The sequence below is a fragment of the Phascolarctos cinereus genome, unplaced genomic scaffold (assembly GCF_003287225.1).
Source record: "Phascolarctos cinereus isolate Bilbo 61053 unplaced genomic scaffold, phaCin_HiC Scaffold_9;HRSCAF=440, whole genome shotgun sequence".
Classification (NCBI taxonomy): Eukaryota; Metazoa; Chordata; class Mammalia; order Diprotodontia; family Phascolarctidae; genus Phascolarctos; species Phascolarctos cinereus.
Window position 1 is genome coordinate 66,236,104 of NW_027556402.1, and position 13,641 is coordinate 66,249,744.

Genomic DNA, 13,641 nt, shown 5'->3' on the forward strand with positions numbered 1-13,641 from the left:
CATCCACCCACGCATACACATGTATGTGTGCATACATGCATGTATATATACATACATACACTAACCTCAATATATGAATATTTGGTAGATATATAAATATATAACAAATATACAATCTAACAAATACTTAAATTTACATATCTATGCATATGCAATGCAAGTGTCTATCTCTTCCTGTGCCCCTCTCTCTGTCTAATGAACCAAGCCCAGGGTTCAACAGGAAGACTCCAGGGGACCAGACTTCATTTGCGAAGTCAGTACCTTTAATGATGCTGAGATTCTCCCTGCAACAAAAGCTCATTTTAGGGTGGCCACAGGGGTGATAGGGGAAGTCTGCTGTCACGTGCATAACAGGAATGTTATGAACAGAACATATAAGAAAAGAAATAAAAAGGACGTTTTTCTTTCTAAGTCCAAACTACTGGTGACTCCATCGGTCAAGGAAAAGGAGGAATCCGGAATCCACACTATTCGGTTCAAACCCCGTTTGCGGGATCCGGCCCTGCGCGAGGCGCCCCTCCCCCCCCCACCCCGGGCTCCAGGGACGGCAAAGGCGCCTGGCCTCCAGCGCCGGCCGCTCCGGCCGCAGCGCCGGCCACGGCCCCTTGGGGGGCTGCGCGCGCACGCTGCGTAGCGCGCCCTCACGCACGAAGGCCGCCGGAGCGCACGCACGCGCACATTCGCACGCTCTCAAGCGGGCACGGGGGCCAGCCGGAAGGGGAGCTTGGGCGGCTCCCCGAGAGAGAGCAATTGCTCCCGCCTCCTGGGCCCTCGGCTGGCCCCGCGTGCTGTGGCGCCTTCGCCCTCGGCACGCTGGTGAGCCCGGGCCGGGATGAACGTGGGCAGTACCCGGGGCTGAGGTCCTTGATGGCGGGGTTGCGTGATCTCTCTACCGCGAGAAAGGGACCCCGGAGAGGAGGGGGGACGTGGGGGAAGGGAGCGGAAGAGGACGGACCCAGACCTGGGATGGGGGGAGGGGAGAAGGGATGAGCTCATCGAGGGGGTGGGGTGTGGAAGAGGATGCGCTCACCCTGAGATAGGGACGAGAAGGAAAAGAGACTCAGATCTGGGATGGGGGAGCAGAAGTGGTTGGGAAGGGGCTAGAATGTCATTAGCTGGATGGGGCCTAGCAAAGGATGAGCGCATCAGAGGGACAGGGGTGGGGAAGAAAAAGATGGGCTCATCACAGGGATGCAGGGTCAGAAAAGGATGGGCCCATGACAGGGATGCTGTGCCAGAAGTGAATGAGCTCATCAGAGGTATGGGGGAGGGTTGGCACATCAGAGGAATTGGGGCTAGAAGAGGATGAGCTCATCAGAAGGATGGGAGGAGGGAGGGATGAAAAGGATGTGCTCATCCTAGGGATGGGGGGTGTGCAGAAGATGGACTCGTCGCCGGGTTGGGGGGGCCAGAAAAGTAAGTGGGTTAAGGATGGGATTTTCCCTTCTTTCCTCCTTCCCTTTGTTATCTCCCCTCTCCTCTTTTCCTTTTCCTCTTTTTGTTTTCTTCAGTTTTCTTTTCCTTCCTTTCCTCCTTTGGTTTTCTCTTTTTTTCTGTCTTTGGTGTTCTTTTTTTCCCTCTCTGGTTTTCAAAATAACCATATCATCTGTATATAAGAAGAAAAATACTTGACATTTATAACTCTTTAAGGTTATTTGTATAACCTTATTTCATGTATGTGACATTATATGTAAATATATTTTAATATCAAGTAATATCTGTAAAATATGGACAGTAACAGCATTTACCTTGCAGAATTATGATTTTCAGATGAGAATAGATGTAAAGTGTTTTGCAAAGAGCTTGAAGAGCATATATAAATGACCATGTATGCTAATATATTATGAATATATTACAAATCTATTATATATTGTATATATGTAATAATATTCATTTGAATCTCACAGTTGCTCTGCAATATAGATGCTATTATTATTTCTATTTTACAGATGAAGAAACAGGGTAAGGAAAATAAGTGACTTGTCCATTGTCACCCCCCCCATCAGTGTCTGAGGCAGAATTTGAACTTAGATTTTTGTAACTCTTAAACCAGCACTCTATTCATTGTACCACCTAGCTGCCTCTGTAGCTCCAAAATAATAGATATTTCAACCTTCCTTGTCTATACTTGTTCGTTTAATTTTTAAAAAATTATGTCTAAAATGTATAAAACTGATTTAATGATTGTGCAAGTAGATAGCTTTGCTTTAACCCTGTTCATAGTTGGAGAACTTCTAATATTTGTCATCACATATACTGCTAGCTTTAGAAGTCAAATAAATGCTTTAAAAATCTCATGAATGAAAAATTCTTTTATATTAATGGATGAAATACCTTAGGCTTTTTCTGTTTATAAAATCACATTGTTTTCATGTTTAGTACTGATGTCATTATAAAATTTTCTAATAAAATATACTTGCACTTCTGATATAAATTCTATTTAATCATAATAATATACGCTCTTATACTTTATTTTCCAGTATTTTCATAATTTTACAGATATTAATGATAGTGGTCTTTAGTTTTCTTTGCTGTAGTTTTATTATGTTGGGAATTAGGGCCATGTTTATATTCTTGAAAGAATGTCACCTTTATTAAAAAAATTTCATGGTGTATATTTTAAAAATTCTGTGAAGGATAAAATTAACTTATGAATATACATCCTGGTACATATAGTATGTGAGTATTAACATAATTGTTCAATGATTTAAAATAGCCTCTCAGTACTACTATGGCTATGTTCTATAAATGTTATGTATTTTATCGATATCTTTATGATTTTAAAATTTTTTCTGTGATTTGATCTGTAAGTAAACCTTTACTTAACATAATTTTAGTGTGTACCTAAGCCTGCATCTTTTGGCTCTTTTTCTCTTATTAATAAATTTTTATTCTTTTTTTAACTGATACGAAAGGCTTTGGTATATAGTGGATAGAGAATTAGCATAACCAGGAAGACCTAGGTTCAGGTCCTGTCTCTGACATATACAGACTATGTGATCCTGAGAAGTCACTTATTTGTTCTAGTGAGTTCTCTAAAATGTAGAAAAGCTACCAGCCTGCAGTGGCAAAGAGGCGTTTCCTCACCAATGAAATCATAGATACGATCCCTACTATCTGATAATATGATATTTAACTTTTCTGCCTTTTGTCACTTGTTTGTATCTTACAGCATTATCAGTTTTTATAAATGTTCCATGTGTGTTTGGAAAAAATGCATAATTTTTTCCATATTCTTTCCATAAATGTATGTCAAATTCAATCTCTTCAGCACTCTATTCAGGACTGCAAATTGCTCCTTTTAAAAAAAATTTATCGTACTCTTTGTACAGTGGCATTAGGGGATATTTGGAGTCACTGGTATAGGGAGGGTATTACAGAGTTGGAGGTATGATGGAGAAAGAAATTTGAAATGTTTAAGGGGGAACTTGAGAATTTATCCATTTGAATCCCATCCTTCAATATGATAGGAATTGCTTCTGTATTAAATGAAATGTAATAATAATAATAAGCATAATACTAGCTAGCATTAAATAGCACTTTAAGATTTGCAAAGTGACTTGAAAAGACTTGCCCAAGGTTTTGTTGCCAAATATCTACTTCGTAGCTTTCTATTTGGTTCATTTCCACACTTGTTCAAGTTTTGAAACATTCCAGTAAAGAAGATCCTCTGTAACTTTCTAGCCCTTCCACATCCCTGAAATTTTATAATTATAGAATCATAGGATTGAGATGGAATTTAAGAGATCATCTGCTTCTAAGTAAGGGATTTATCTATAATCCTAGAAGTCTTAGTCTTAAACTAGGCCATTCTAACTAGAATTCATAAAATGGTAGACAGTAGAATTGTAAAGGACCTCAGTGTTTGCAGGTAAGAAAACTGAGACTTAGAGAGATGAAAGGATTTACCCAAGGTCACACAGGCAGAAAGTGGTAAAACTGGGATTGTAACCAAGATCCTGACTTCTCTTCCTTAGCCCTGTCCCACTTCCACAATGCCATGCTGTTGCTCTGAATTCTAAGACTGGTTCTCTCTACTGATGCATAACACAGCTTGAAAGGATTTAGAAAGTTTGCCAGCATCAGTTCTTACCCTTCAGATTCTAGCTCAGATGTTGAGGGGTTGATGACCCACAGAAGAAACTGGTTAGGTGAGTCCTCAGCAATTTCCAGTGGGATAGTAGGTGTGAAGGGAGGGGTCCTAAATAATTCAGAATTCAGAAGTTTGTTTTGTTTTAAGTATTTGGAAAGTGGAAATGGCGTATTTGTTTATCAGTGTTTATTATCATATCCTCCACTGAGTTCTGCTCTAAGGCTTCATTGTGGCCTGGAGTTTCATTTCCCAGAGGCTATGCCAGCAGAATGTAAGCTCTGGCAGGTCCTACCAAAATGGACAGACTTTGGATATACACTTACTAACATCTAGCCAATGAATTTGGAATTTAGGAGGACCTGAGGGGTGTATGGAGGGTTCAGGGAGGACTAGCTCCTCTGCTGTGAGGACTTGTGCAGCCCTTTTCAAGGCTGCACATCCACCTTTGGTGTTTCCCTGGCACTTAACTCTCACCTGTGGCTCCAAGAAGCATGCACAGCTGCTATATTATCTGGTAAAATCTTCTCAGCAGACAGCCTAAACCAAGTTGGGGGTAACAGAAAGATGGCAAGCCTGTTGGTGAGTCTACCCCAAGCATATGAAAACTTTTCCCCAGGCAGAATGGGTAGGTGAGAACAATTTGTTCCAATGACCATGAAAGCAGCTGAAGCAGGTGCTGTGCAGCGCTTAGAGCTTGGTTAGACATCAAAGAAGCCAAGGTCTTCCACCGCATCTCAGGCTATCACCAGTTGCCCTGACTTTTGTCTTGCCATTGGACTTTGATATCTCTGGAAGAGTGAGTGAGGATGATGGCTTTGTGCAACTTAGTCTCACTTAAATCCAATTCATATGCAAGTTAAGACATCGCCCTCGTGACATCATTGTTCCTCTTGGAAGGGAAGGATGAACAGAAATGAAGGAAGAACTGAGTTCAAATCCCACCTTAGACGCTTATTAGTTGTGTAACACTGGGCAAATGACCAGAGGTCTCATTTCCTCATCTGTAAAGCGAGGGGATGGGGCTCATTAAGTTTTTAAAGTCCCTTCTAGGTCTAAATCTCTAATGATCTTGTATATCTGTTATCAGAGGACAACCTTAGTTGGATTCAGATAGCTCATCTCTGGGAGAGCACGTGTGTTGAGCAGATGAAAACAGCAACTCACGATGCCATTTTGTAAGGCATGAGAAGTCTGATCTGCTGCAGTGAAAGGAGGGCACATATTGATGGCATTATAGACCTTTTGAAGTGTGAAGTGCTGAATTATTGACACTGCTTGGCTTCATTTCTTTGCTTCCTGTTGCAAACGGTATAACTTAGCGAGCCACCTAAATAATTAAGCACCGCAGCTCTTGGGGTTTGTCTTTGGTAAGAAATAATTTTAGGAAACCTTTGGCACTTATGTTTGTGTGTGTGTATATGCATGTGTGTGTATATATATATATCTATATATATCTATATATATCTATATATATCTATATATATATCTATATATATCTCATATATATAATATATACACACATATGTATATTTATGTCTATAACATCTATAATCTCATTCCTTCCTTCTTTTATGCTGTCCTGGAATTGTTTTCTAATAGCTTTACGTGTATAGATCTTATTTTGGGTTGTAGTAGAAAAAGCTCTGGATATGGATCAAAATAATGTAATTAATAGACCTGCATTGGAATTCTTCCTCTATACCACAAACTGTGTGACTTCTCTTGGCCTTAATTTCCTCACCCATAAAGATGTTGATTTCATCTATCTCTAAACAAGGATCTAGTATAATCATTGAGTCTTTTCTGCCTCTCTCCCCTCCTCTCTCCCTCCTCCATTGTCTCCCCACAGCAAGAGCTCAATAGATGCTTTTGGAATTGAATTGGAATATGAATATCAGTGTAGTCATTAACGAGTACAGACTCTGTTGTTTCATTTGTCTGTGTGTTTTGGTAAATCATGATGCTCATGTCTAGCTCTGGAACACGGAATGGCCTCCATGATATGTGGAGTTGTTTAAAAGAGATAGGCTTAACAGTTCACACTGGGAAAACAGTAGATGAAAAACATGTCTTGCCCAGGTTAAAACATGTAGGAAGACACCAAAGTGACTGGTGAATAGTAGGTATCTAATAAATGTTTATTGATTGACTGATTGACAAATCCAATGGATAGTATGAAAAGGGACCTGAGGGGGCAGCTAGATGGTGCAATGGATAGAGCACCGGCCCTGAAGTCAGGAGGACCTGAGTTCAAATCCAGCCTGAGACCAAACACTTGACACTTACTAGCTGTGTGACCTTGCGCAAGTCACTTAGCCCCAATTGCCTAAAAAAAAAAAGGGACCTGAGAGATCATCTGGGCCAGGGGTTCTTAACATGTTTGGTGTCACGGACACCTTTGGCCATCTTGTGAAGCCTATGCGCCCCTTCTCGGATTTAAATGAATAAACTAATAACTAATAATTATGATGATGGGAGCTAGCACTTGATAGTGTTTTACATTTGTGAAGCATTTTATAAATATCTCATTTTACCGTAATAACAGTCCTGGGAGGTAGGTGCTATTATTACCTCCATTTTATAGATGGGGAAGCTGAGGTAAATAGGTCAAGTGACTTGCCAGGGACACACAGCTATTAAGTTGGATTTGAATTCAGGTCTTCCTGACTCTATGAACAACCCTCTATCCACTGTGCCACCTAAAATAAAATCCAGATGGTTACAAAGGAAACCAATTTTATTGGAATGCAGTGATAAAAATATTCTTCAAAATTGAGTTCATGGACCTTAGGATAACAAATCCTGATCTAGTCCAACCTGTTCATTTTACAAATGAGAAAGTAAATCCCAGGATAGGGAAATGACTTTATTAGGGGTTACATGGGTAGGTTTTGGCAGACCCACCCAAGGCTGGAATCTTAAGTTACTGGAGCAGAGAGGTGTTGTAGGTGGACAATTAACTAGACCCCAGATTGAATGGGAAATAAAAACTGGGCATGTTATGGAAGGTAAGTTGAATATGAGAAGTAGTATAAAAGACTGTCTTTAGTGATAAGTGCAGTCAGATAAGGAGGTAGACTGGCCATACGGTGAGAGGGATAACAAACAGTGTGACTATTGTACCAGAATCCACAAAATAATAACAGAAGGACCACATGTAGGCCTCCCATGTGTTGAGTAGCTGCTTTAGAGAAAATTGACCAAAAACAGACAAAAACCACACAGGATGAGAAGGCAAGACAGGCATGAGATCTGCACTGAAAAGAGGAAGTACCTCCTCCCCCTCCCCCTGTGAGATCACAGAACCCTCTACTAAAATGTCAGCCTAAAGTACAAAATTGTGAATGAAGCAAAGAGGGCCTGCCATGCATGGGTTGGTACAAATACATGGCTATGGTTCTAGTAGTGCTTAAACTGATGTGGGCTGGTTTTCAGTGTCCGCACTGAATTGCTTTTTGGTAGTAAACACAAGATGGGGGCAAACAGCTGCACCTATACAAACATCTAGATGAAATTTTTAATAGGTAGCCCAGTGTTTCATATCTAGGGTGTCCAAAAGCTTTAGTGTAGTTTCAAACTTTAGTTTTAAAACTGAACTAAGGCTTTGGAGACACCCTGGTTATAACAACAAACATTTGGATATTGCCTTAATTTTATTTTTAGTCTTTGTCCCAGTGTTTGGGAAATTTAATAGTATTCTCAGGAATGACATCTTTACCTATTGAAATTCTACCCATCTTTCTGAGGTCACCTGCTCTGTGAAGCTCAAATGATGCTTTCTATAATAATAACAATAATAATGGTAGTAGCTTTAGTACAGTGCCTATTGTGTGCCAGGCACTGTGCTAAGCTCTTTACGTATATCATTTGATCCTCACAACCCTGTGAAGCAGGTAAGGCACTATTATCCACATTTTACAATGGAGGAAGCCGAGGCAAATAGAAGTTAAATGACTTGCCCAAGGTCACATGGCTAGTAATTATCTGAATGCAAATTTTGAACTAAGGACTTTCTGACTCTAGACTCAGGTCTTTATCCTCTGAGCCTATCCATCTACTTGCTTCACTGAAGCCTGCTTTTATAGACCCACACAGTAGTGATCTTGCCCTCATTTGAACTTCTAGACTTTTTTTGATGGACTTTGCTTATGTACTTGGCACATTCAAATATGTATCAAAATTATATTGCATTACATGAAAGGCAGTTATACTATAGATGAATGAAAACAACAGAATAAACCAATATCAAGAGAGAGTTCAAACAAATATTGATTACCTATTTCCTGAAAAAAAAAATAGAGGACACAGTTTCTTGCCCGTAAGAAAAGGCATTGTGGGCTCAGATTCTTTAAAAGTCTAGCCAAGGGCTCACACATATTCAGATTCCTTAAGAGTCTGGACAGTATGGCGCATCTTTTAATAAAACTTGTCTCTGGCTGAAAAAAAGAAAAATAAATCATTGTGGTTGTGGTGGGTAGAAAGTTGATCTTGAAGTCAGGAAGATCCCTGCTTCTGAAACATATCAGCTGTTGAACCTGGGAAGGTCGCTTAACATCTCACTGCTCTAGGTAACTCAGTAAGATTATTGCAGGGGTGGTACAGACTGGCACCTATGCAGAGATTTTCCTCACTGGGAGTTTAGTACATGGATGAAATCACAAATCTGTTCCAAACATTACATTCTTTTGTTTTTTAGTTTTTTATTCATTTTGAACTTAAATACAAAAAGATCAAAAAAAATTTCTTTGTATATGGCACAACAGCACAACACGAAAGGAGGATTCAATATGAAACCATGAATCTCCACAGTTTACTTTTTTTTAAAAAAAAGCTATGTAATAAATACTACATATTGTTTTCAAAACTACTTACTTTTCTATGCTTCCTTCTGAGTTTTCTTTTGTTCTCTGCTGTGTACTTTTTATATTTTTTTCTACCCCCCTCCCTACCCCTCATTAGAGAAGGCCACCATTTGGCACACACACACACACACACACACACACACAGTGTGTATATATACATATACAAACACACATATAATACATGTTTATATATGTAAAACCTTACCATACATACTTCTATTTATCAGTTCTTTCTCTGGAGGTAGATAGCATCTTCCTTCATAAGTCCCTTTTAGTCTATTTGAGTATTTGTAATACTCAAAACTTAGCTGTTCATAATTGTTCTTGGAACAATATTGCTGTTACTGTATACAATGTTCTCTTGGTTCTGCTCATTTCACTTTTCATTATTTCATGAAATCTTTCCATGTTTTTCTAAAATCAACCAGCTCATCTTCATCATTTCTTATAGAACAGTAGTATTCCATCACAATTGTATACCACAACTTGTTTAGCCATTCCCCATTGATAGGCATCCCCTCAGTTTCCAGTTCTTTGCCACTACAAAGAAAGTTGATATAAATATTTTAGAACATGTAGGTTAATTTCCTTTTTTCCCTGATCACCTTGGGAAACAGACCTAATAGTGGTATTGCTGAGTCAAAGGCTATACATACTTTTATAACTTTTTGGGTATAATTCCAGATTGCTCTCCAAAATGGTTGGATTAGTTCACAGTTCCACCAATCTTGTATTAGTGTCCCAATTTTGCAATATGCCCTTCAATATTTGTCATTTTCCCCTTCTGTCATTTTAGCCAATCTGATAAGTATGAGATGATATCTCTAATCAATAATGATTCAAGGCATTTCTATATCACTATACAGTTTTGATTTCTTCATTGAAAAACTGCCTGCTCTATTTGACCATTCATCAATTAAGGAATGATTCATGTTCTTATAAATTTGCCTCATTCTCTATGTATTTGAGATTTGAGACCTTTATTCAAGAAACTGTCTATAAAATTTTCCTTCCATTTTCTGCTTTCCTTCTGATCTTGGCTACATTAGTTATATTTATTTAAAACTTAAAATTTAATGTAATCAGAATTATCCATTTCATATTTCAAAATGCTCTGTCTCTTCTTTATTCATAAATTCTTCTATCCACAAGTCTTAAAGGTAATGTGTTCCTTGTTCTTCTAGTTTTCTTATGATATCTCCCTTTATGTATCCATTTTTATTTTATCTTGATAAATGGTATAAGATATTGATCTATACTCAATTTCTTCCAGATTGTTTTCTGATTTTCCCAACAGTATTTTTAATCAAATAGTGTGTATTCTTATCCTGAAAGCTTAAATCTTTATCTTTGTCAAACACAAGATTACTATGATCATTTATTACTGTGTATTGTGTGTCTACTCTATTCCATTGATCCACCTTTCAATTTCTTAGCCAGGACAAGATAGTTTTGATAATTACTGCCTAGTTTAAGATCTGGTACTGCTAGACCTCCTTCTTTTACATTTTTTTCATTAATTCCTTTGATATTCTTGACCTTTTGTTCTTCCAAATGAATTTTATTTTTATTTTTTTCTAGCTGAATAAAATAATTTTTTGGTAATTTAATTGAGATGGCATTGAATAAGTAGATTAGTCTAGATAGAATTGTCATTTTATTATATTGGCTCTGTCCATCCATGAGTAATTAATATTTCTCTAATTATTTAAATCTGACTTTATTTGTATTAAAATGTTTTATAATTATGTTCATGTAGTTCCTGGTTTTGTCTTCTCAGGTATACTCCCAAGTATTTTATACTGTCTACAATTATTCTATCTTACATCTCTTCTTGCTACTCTTACTATCTCTTCTTGTAAGGCTTTGTTGGTGATATATAGAAATGCTAATGACTTATGTGGGTTTTTTTTTCTCCTGCCACTTTGCTAAAATTATTATTTCAACCAACTTTTTAGTTGAATCTCTAGCATTTTCTAAGGATGTCATCATATTGTCTGCAAAAAGAGATAACTGAATTACCTCATTGTCTATTCTGATTTCTTAGATTTCTTTTTCTTTTCTTATTGTTTTACTAGCATTTCTAGTATAGTATTGAATAATACTGGTGATAATGGGCATCCTTGTTTCACTCCTGATCTTATTGAGAAGGCTTCTAGCTTATCCCCGTTATAGATAATGCTTGCTGATAGTTTTAGGTAGATGCTTCTTATCATTTAAGGAAAAATCCATTTATACCTATGCGTTGAAGTGTTTTTCACAGGAATGAATGTTGTATTTTGTCAAAAGCTTTTTGCATCTATTGTTACAATAACATGATTTTTTATTACTTTTGTTATTGATATGATCAAGTATGTTAATAGTTTTCTTTATGTTAAACCATCCCTGCATTACTGGTATAAATACAATGTATAATCTTTGTGATGTACTGTTGTAGTTTCCTAGCTAGTATTTTATTTAGGATTTTCGCATCCACATCCATTAGTGAAATTGGTCTATGATTTTCTTTCTCTGTTTTTCTTCTTCCTGGTTTAGGTATGAGCACCGTATTTGTCTCATAAGAGGACTGGCAGGACTTCTTCTTTGTGTATTATTCCAGATAATTTATTCAATATTGGAATTAGTTGATCTTCATTTATTGGGGAAGGGGGGAGAGGCAATCAGGGTAAAGTGACTTTCCCAGGGTCACACAGCTAGTAAGTGTCTGAGGTCAGATTTGAACTCAAGTCCTCTTGACTTCAAGGCAGAATTTGTTGATATTTAAATGCTTGGTAGAAACCACCTATTAATCTATCTGGTCCTGATGCTTTTTTCTTAGGAAGCTCATTTATGGTCTGTTCAATTTCTCTTTCTAAAATAGGTTTATTTAGATGGTCTGTTTTCTCTTCTGTTAATCTAGGCAATTTATATTTTTGTAAGTATTCTTCCATTTCACTTAAAGTGTTAAATTTATTGGCATATAATTGAGCAAAATAACTGCTAATAGTTGCTTTAATTTCATCTTCATTAGCGGTATATTCAGTCTTTTCATTTTTGATACTAGTGATTTTCTTCTTTTTTTTTATCATATTAACCAATGGTTCATCTATTTTATTTTTTCCCCATAAAACCAGCTACTAGTTTTATTTATTAGTTCAATCATTTTTTTACTTTCAATTTTATTAATTTCACTTTTAATATTTAAAATTTCCAATTTGGTGTTTAGTTGGGGATTTTTAATTTGTTCTTTCCTAAGTTTTTAACATTGTATTCCTCATTCAATGGTCTGCTTTTTCTCTATTTTATTAATGTAAGCACTCAGAGATATAAATTTTTCTCTGATTACTGTTTATACTGTATCCCATAGGTTTTGGTATGTTGACTCATTATTCTCTTTAATAAAATTATTGGTTGTTTCTATGATTTGGTCTTCAAACCATTCAATTCTTTAAGATTAGGTTGTTTATTCTCTAGCTAATTTTTAATCTGTGTTTCTATGGTCCTTTATTAAATATAATTTTATTGCATTATGATCTGAAAAGGTCTCATATTCTTCTGAGTATGTCTTAACAACTGTAAGCATGGTATAGTAGATTGGGAAGACCTGGCTTCAAATCCTACCCCTGATACTTATTGGCTTTGTGACTACGAGCAAGTGACTTACCTTATCTGAGTCTCAGTTTCCTCATCTTTAAAATGGGTGTAATAGTAACTGTTAATGAGATTCAAGTGAGATGACGTATGTAAATCACTTTTATTTTCCGTCTCTTTCTTGCCCAGTACAATGAGTTACACATTACGGCTTTTAATAAATGTCTTTTGAATGAATAAGTTAAATTTGTCAACTTAACCCTAATGATGAAGGTAGCTTGTGAGTAAAATGCTGAAGACTTGCCCAGGCTTCCTTGGAGTTGACCCATGGTTGTCAATTCACTTTCCCAAGAAGTCATTTGTTGTGTTATAATAAATTCTTGGAGGGTCTTTCTGACCTATAGGTTTTGAGATTACTGAGCTTCTTCACGATATTTTATTGAATATATATATATTATATATATATACACACACACACACACACACACACACACACATACACATATATATATACACACACATATATATACATATATATATATATACATATACATACACACATATATTTCATATGATAGAACCAGGCAATTACCCCAGAACCCTTTAAAATAAGGAATTAGCTTAGTACAAATAAGTCAAAGGACTATAAGATCAAAATTAAAAACCCCAAAGTTAAGATCATGTGCTATAAAGGAAGGTCTGTATACATAAATTTCATACTAATAGGGCCTCAGAAATAGTTTTTTTGGGTACTTAAAAATGTAACAGGGAAGGGTGATACCAGGAAGGGCCCAGATATTCACAAAGAATTCTTGTGAAAGTTACAAGAAGACGTTGGGCAAATTACTTAACTTTTCTAGACCTCAGTTTCATTATCTGTAAAAATGAATGTTAGCCAGATGATCTTTCAAAGTACCCTTCTATGTGGGTACTAAAAATAATCTATTCCAACCCTTTCATTTTACAGACAAGGAAACTGAGGAAGTGAGTGTAAGAGTTGGAATTCAAACTCAGGCCTCCTTAGCTGTAAATTCTGCATAATAACATCTAAAGCAAGAAAGCACTTTGGAAACGAGTCAGTCCAACTCCCTTATTTTATAGCAGAGGGAACAGGCT

The 13,641-nt window shown here is 37.0% G+C and overlaps 1 protein-coding gene across 1 annotated transcript in view; it reads left to right on the top strand.

Annotated features, from left to right (window-relative positions):
- Nucleotides 1-698: 698 nt before the first annotated feature.
- IRF2 (interferon regulatory factor 2) overlaps nucleotides 699-13,641 on the top strand; it is a 182,905-nt gene continuing 169,962 nt past the window's right edge. The window contains exon 1 of the mRNA XM_078149045.1: nucleotides 699-816. The gene's annotated coding sequence lies outside the window, so the exon portion shown is untranslated. The remainder of the gene's footprint in view (nucleotides 817-13,641) is intronic.